This window comes from Mytilus edulis, chromosome 4 (assembly GCF_963676685.1).
Source record: "Mytilus edulis chromosome 4, xbMytEdul2.2, whole genome shotgun sequence".
Lineage (NCBI taxonomy): Eukaryota > Metazoa > Mollusca > Bivalvia > Mytilida > Mytilidae > Mytilus > Mytilus edulis.
The window spans coordinates 64265682-64272668 of NC_092347.1; the positions used below are offsets into that span (position 1 = coordinate 64265682).

Below are 6987 nucleotides of genomic sequence, written 5' to 3' on the forward strand. Positions count from 1 at the left end.
AGGTGGCCAAACCTCTACTCTTCAGCTCGATCATCTTTGTGATGCCATAAAAGCAAAATAAACGTTCTGCTGCTTACCCTATCTGTCTTCCAATTGTCTGTATCATCCTCCATTTTGATTGTGCAGGAAAACCTCTGCAGCCTACTTCTACTAGGAACAGTCACGCTTTCCAACATCACTATCTAGCTTTGTGTACTTTTCCTTTTTCCGTGGGTATACCTCTACACACCTCTCTTCCTACGGAACTGTCAGTTCTATTGCTACGTTCATCTTTGACGACTGTGACCCAAATACAATTTGTGAATATATGATTATCTGCACGCACTCAGGAAACACAATTTTCTTTCCAATGTCAGCCCTCGTGTTCCGTTAACTGTTCTTGTTCAACATAAAGTTGTCCCTTTGTTGCATGACCAGTACTATAGTATATCCCTCTCTGACGAATCTGATCTGCTTTGCCTCCATTATTGATGGTCTCTTTTCTCTTCTCTCAATATCAAGGATCTCTGCCAAATGTTTTATGAGCTTGACGTGCCGCCTTCAACATCTTCCCTGTGTCAGAGCAACCTTGCAGCCTGAAAGAATATTTGCCATCGTGCCACTTTCACCACATAGCTTGCAGCTTGGTTCTTCTATCAATCCCCACTGGTTTAAGTTTGAAGGGGATGGAAGTGTATCGTACACTGAAATAAGCATGAATAAAGTTCTGAATGATTCCATCCTCCATAACTCTGCCCTTGTGATCTTTCTTTTTGGCAAATTCCACTTCATCCATGCTCCTTGACACTCTACTGCTTTTGTCCTTCTTTGTTCCTTTTCTTATTTCTGACTGCACCATGGTGCTCTTTTCTTTTTGTGTTCCCATGACCACTATTGGAAATGTGTCATTCCGAATTTTTCTATACATTATAAGAACTGTTATATGTCGATATCGTCGTGCTAATGCAACATCACCGTCAACGCCGTATTCATGGATTCAAGCACTCGCATCAAGAAAAAAATAGCATCGACTCTGTAGCCAAAGCTTCTAAATTTTGGGTTCAGTCCTTGCTATATCTTAAAATGTCCACGGTGCTCATGTTAAATCTTTTGTATCAGGATGATACCAATATTATTTGTTCTTGTCATATATTGCATGTGAGGATATTTTGATTTTGGTTATGTAGCATAACTTGAACTATTTTTGAAGATCTACGAACAAATACAATCATTATCAGGTATTTTGAGCAAAAAGAAATCAATTTAAGGATATTAATAAAAATAAATCAGGTACAACCTTCAATTGGATGATTGGGGATAATAGTTATTATATAAAAGCAAAAAATCTAACCAAATCATTTGAACTAGCAAAGCCATTTATATGTTTGAATCCTAAATATAACTAATTTTCTTATTTAAAGAAAGTTGGCTCGCATTGAAACCATTTCCCTTCGTCTTGTGTTTTTGTTTGCGGCATAACTGCAAGAAAAGGATCAACACTTTTGGTTCAATTCTTTCTTAACATGCGAATTTATAAACTACACTCGTGCCGGGTCATCGGACTGTTCAGAAAGAAAGTGCAGGAATTTTTGGGTGGCTTAAATTAGCCAATTATCCAAATAATTTCTTATTAAAATGTAGATTCACTTGAAAAGTTGACAGATGCTGGATGAAAAACGGACGTCAAATGGTGACTGCAGACCTTGTATTCTATTGTGATGTTGTAAGTCGAAACAAAAATATTTTTCATTATCTATCTTTTATGTTCATATTTGTCATCAATCATTGAATTCATCTCATAAAGAATATCCCTGAAAATTCCCCTTTATTTGGAACATCAATTCAATAGGTAGTCGAGTGCGTTTCCATTTTCAATTTATGTATTGTAACTGTTAACTTTTGACACATTTTAAGTATAATATCCGCTTACTATCATTCTAATATTTCGCTTTATTTACTTTTCCTGTTTAACATTATAATCTATAAATTATCTTATCCAATGATAATATGAAAAATTGTTGAAAGCACGGTTTGAGCATGTGATGATTCATGCATGTTTCATTCAATGTTAAACCTGGTTAATGCGCTTTAAGCCAATATATATCATGAATGCCTTTTATTGGCCAAAAATCATATGTGTGTCCTTTCCATTTTGACGAACAGCTCCGGTTCAAGTAATATAAAAATAAGGAGATTTGGTAGATGATTGCCAATGATACAACTATCCACCAAAGTTCAAAGAATGCAAACCATACTTACTTCCTTCGTTATGCTGTCGGCTTTTGCTGGTTTTGGTGAGTGGCTTGATAATGTTGATTTCAATTAGATATTGTGCCTGTTAATTTTATTAAAAAAAATTCATTGACACTTATTAATAAATTGAGTTTTACTTTATTTTCAATCGTGTGCCAAAAAATTATACGAATAGTTATTGATTAATAAGCAATTTCAGATACAAAGACCTGAAATCTGTATGTGCGTGTCCCAAATCAGGAGCCTGTAGTTCATTTATTGTCGTTGGTTCATGGCTGTCATATTTGTTTTTCGTAAATTGTTTTGTTATAAACTACATCGTCAGTTTTTTCAATTGAATTGTTTCATAGTTTTTCCTGCCAAGGATTTTTATGCCGACTTTGGGTTTTTCTAATTGTCGAAGACCGTACGGTTGCATATAATTCCTTACATCCACTTCATTCAAACTGTTTTGCAAAGCTGTCCAATTGGATATTATACCACATCTCCGTATCTTTAGAAAAATACGCCGTGTCCAATTACTCCATTACCAATATGGTGACTGGGATTGGTATCATATAGGGGCAGCAAATTGTTTCCTTTTTGCAAAGTCAGCAACAAATATCGTCAATTATTATTTCCCTAAAATTTGAAAGTTACCCTCACTTCCTCTTTTATTTTGCAGCAACACGATACAGGTAATATAACTGTTCACAATCAAACAGTACATCGGAAAAAAACTTTATCACTTTATAAATTCGTTACGTTGCATACATGTATTTCTAAATACGATGGTTGTGACGTTTGTGGATGAATATGCTTGAAATATTTGCCACTGAGCATTAAGCAAGCACAAATATGCTGTCCCGTATGATGCCGAGCCCAGTCCCAATATTTTACACTGGATACGGTCGTTCTGCAAATAATGACAGTGTAAGTCAACCTCTAAATCGTCTCGTGTCTGAAAAAATGTAAGGACATTGATTAGGGACTTTCCGTTTTGAATTTTTCTCGGAGTTCAGTATTTTTGTGATTTTACTTTTTAGCTGAGACTCAAAAATAACCTGTCATTTCCCCCATTATCCCTTGGCTGAAGACAAATTACATCTAGCAAAAGAATCATTATTTCCTGAAATTATGACAGGCTTATGATCATAATTATAATGGATTTATCTTTCCCTTTTTTAATCAAATCAATATTTAATAATTCTAAATTGTTTTGTAATGTGAACACTCAAATAATAAAACTTCTTTTAGGCGATCTCGTTGTATTGGGAGATAATTGTACACGTTACAAGGAAAATGAAACATACCAAAAATCTGTGGTATAGGTAGGCTTTGTCTATCAGAAGAATCATTATTTCCTGAAATTATGACAGGCTTATGATCATAATTATAATGGATTTATCTTTCCCTTTTTTAATCAAATCAATATTTAATAATTCTAAATTGTTTTGTAATGTGAACACTAAAATAAAACTTTTTTTAGGCGATCTCGTTATATTGGGAGATAATTGTACACGTTACAAGGAAAATGAAACAATCCCAAAAATCTGTGGTATAGGTAGGCTTTGTCTATCAGAAGGAACAGATACATTGTGCAAGGAATGGACATGTGCCAAACCAAGCTGTAGCAACCCAGAGGTGAACCAGTTTGTAGAGTGTGGTCTATACTGTAAAGGTAAGAGTACTATTTTGAGTTTGACAATCGGTTTATTTCGTTCCTCGTCTAATAAATAATTTGAGAACGAGCTCACATCTTGAAAAAAAAAATATTCTTGTAATCTTTACATTCTAGGGTTTAAACATATAAAATCTCAGGCTGCTTTTCTTTTCATAATTTTATTACATTTTCTTTAAAAAATCATTTTGAAAAATTTTACATAATCTTTGTTAATGTTTCTTAGTTTTTGAAAGTAAAAAGTTGCACATATGAAATAATTATTGCGAAAAAGTTTCCACCAAATTTTCAATGGCTTATTTCTTGAAAACAAGCACATGGACCCTTCGTTTTGTTCTGCTTTTAGTTCCTTTATATTTAGACTATCAAATTATAACAGTCTTTAAAAAGCTTATTTCATTGAAACAGAGTAACGAACATCTTCGGTTGGCAATTATGTCATTTTATTTCAATATCAGGTACCTGCAATTATGGCGGGAAAGAACACATACAAGGAAAGCCATTCCCTTCACCGTATGGTCAAGATACATGTTGGTGTGGTGACAACAATGTGATACTTTGTACTCACCAGTACCTGACCTTAGAAAATCTTTGCAATTCTAAGAAACAGCAACATACTGATAATTTCTTCTCAACCACGAGACTTGGAACGTTATTATCGACATCACGGACAACAACGATGAGATCGAGCACATTAACACCCAAACAACGGGCTACAACACCAACGTCATCAATAGAAGGTATCTAGATCAAAACATTTTCGATTACGTTAATTCAATGTGTTGTAAAAAAGGTTTTTTCCATTCAGTTTACTTTTGCTATTTTTTTTTCAAAATGTGATGGTTTTATGAATTAAAGTTGAAATATGGCGATTTAATGAAAATAGAAACATAGACAAAAGACAACATGAATGGATAGTTCTTATAATTTCAGTTTATTTTAAACACATAACTAAAGTCTGTATATAATAAGACACAAGTCATTATTATGTGTATGGTTTTTATAAATATATATAGTGATAGATACATTTGGGTTTTCAGTGCCAGTCTGCCTAAAAATCAGACAGTGGTGAAAACATGACTAAAAAAACCCACCCAATTTGACATTGATTTCAGTTCATAATATGTAGTTATGCACAAAAATAACATTCATTTCCATTTTCTGTTCTGGTAATAGAAGATACAATTTGGTTGAAATGCACTAGAAATTAACAAATAAGGGGAGATAACTCTGTAATTTGCTATCATTCTAACCAATTTTCTAACCAAGTTATTTGATATTACCAGACACACACAAACAAAAGACCAATTATTTTTAACTCAGGATGATGGTTAGTATTAAATAGCATGATTAGCTCGGTGGGTTTTTTCTAATCATGTTTTAATTTTTACTTAAATTGCCTGATTCTTACAAAGACTGGTTTTTAAGTTTTGATTATTCGCTCTTGCTGTATGATTTTTTAAGTTCTTTTTGTTTTTTGTTTTTGCCATTTAATTTATTGAATCGTTCAGTAAATGATTGTTTTTTACAGTTCAAAATGATTGCAAACATTACACTGGAAGCGATACAACCCCTAGTATTAACCGCATATGTGTGCCACACGGTACCAGTACAGTGTGTAAGGAATGGACCTGTGCCACACCAAGTTGTCACAATCCGAAGTTAAATGAGCAAAGTATCTGTAAAGCCTATTGTCAAGGTATAGAACATGTGTATGGTAACTAATAAGTGTTTTCATTTATATGTTTAGGACTTTTAAAATGTTCCATAAAACGCAGAGATATATTAACTATAAGTAGCGTTCAAACCATTTGAATATGAATAAAAGAAGGGATGATTTATAAGTCACAGGACAGCAACCCATCAACAAAGTATAAAGGTATTTGGATGTTCGGACTAAGCAAATGATTGTACAAAATGATACTTCATACAAGTGGCTGTAAACTTTGAACACATTATTAGTTACACAGTGTGCAATTGTCCTAATACGAGAAGTTATCGGGTCAATAAAATTCATATCGGGTGAGGCGAAGCCAAACCCGATATGAATTTTATTGCACCCGATAAATTCCGTATTAGGACAATTGAACACTGTGTAACGAATTGATTTTGTTATATTACATATTATTATATTCAAATTCAATTTTAGGACAATATCAATAATACGTTTTAGATATTTAATCTAAAACTGAAAAATTAAAAATATTATGACTATAAAGCAACTCAATTTTTTATTTTTTTTATTAGGTCAATGGTATAAGGGAGATAATTCCAATTGACGTAATAAATAAGGGAGATAATTCCAAAAGAGGGACGAAAGATACCAAAGGGACAGTCAAACTCATAAATCTAAAACAAACTGACAACGCCATGGCTAAAAATGAAAAAGACAAACAAACAACAGCACACACGACACAACATAGAAAACTAAAGAATAAACAACACGACCCCACCAAAAATCTAGGGGTGATCTCAGGTGCTCCGGAAGGGTAAGCAGATCCTGCTCCACATGTGGCACCCGTCGTGTTGCTTATGTGATAACAAATCCGGTAAATAGTCTTATTCCAATTGACGTGATAAAAAATTGTACTGACATTTATTAGGACAATATCAGCCAATCAAAATGCGAGAAATTACTCTAAATCAGAATAAATTCTTTTATTATACTGCACGTTAAAATGCCATATGTTTTTCTTCTTCACCAGGAAACTGCAACTATGGCGGGAAACAATATGAAGTTGGTGCATCATTTGCTTCACCAGATGGAGTTAACCAATGTTTCTGTGGAGAAAACAACTTGGTCATGTGTACACAGTTCTCATATAATTTGCAGAGTTTGTGTGGCATTAGTTATAAAGGTATATTCCAAACGAAATAAAGTATACTTAACCTCATCGATGGATTGAAATCCCTATTGTAACTTGTCTGCATTTTGGACATTTACTGCATATATACTTTTACATGCAATTCTAGTACCGTAATAATAAATGCAATTTAATATATATATATACTTCTACATGCAATATATGATATTATATAAATAACACATAGCTGAGATGGTGGTATAGCAGATTGTTACCCCGAGAAAACATTGT

General features: G+C 33.4%; 1 long non-coding RNA gene across 1 annotated transcript; it reads left to right on the forward strand.

The window, feature by feature from the left end:
• The first annotated feature begins 2034 nt into the window (after window positions 1–2034).
• On the forward strand, window positions 2035–4626 carry LOC139520230 (uncharacterized). Its single transcript, XR_011663841.1, has 3 exons — window positions 2035–2273; window positions 3701–3892; window positions 4351–4626. It is a non-coding gene; the product is annotated as an uncharacterized lncRNA (long non-coding RNA).
• The last annotated feature ends 2361 nt before the right edge of the window (window positions 4627–6987 follow it).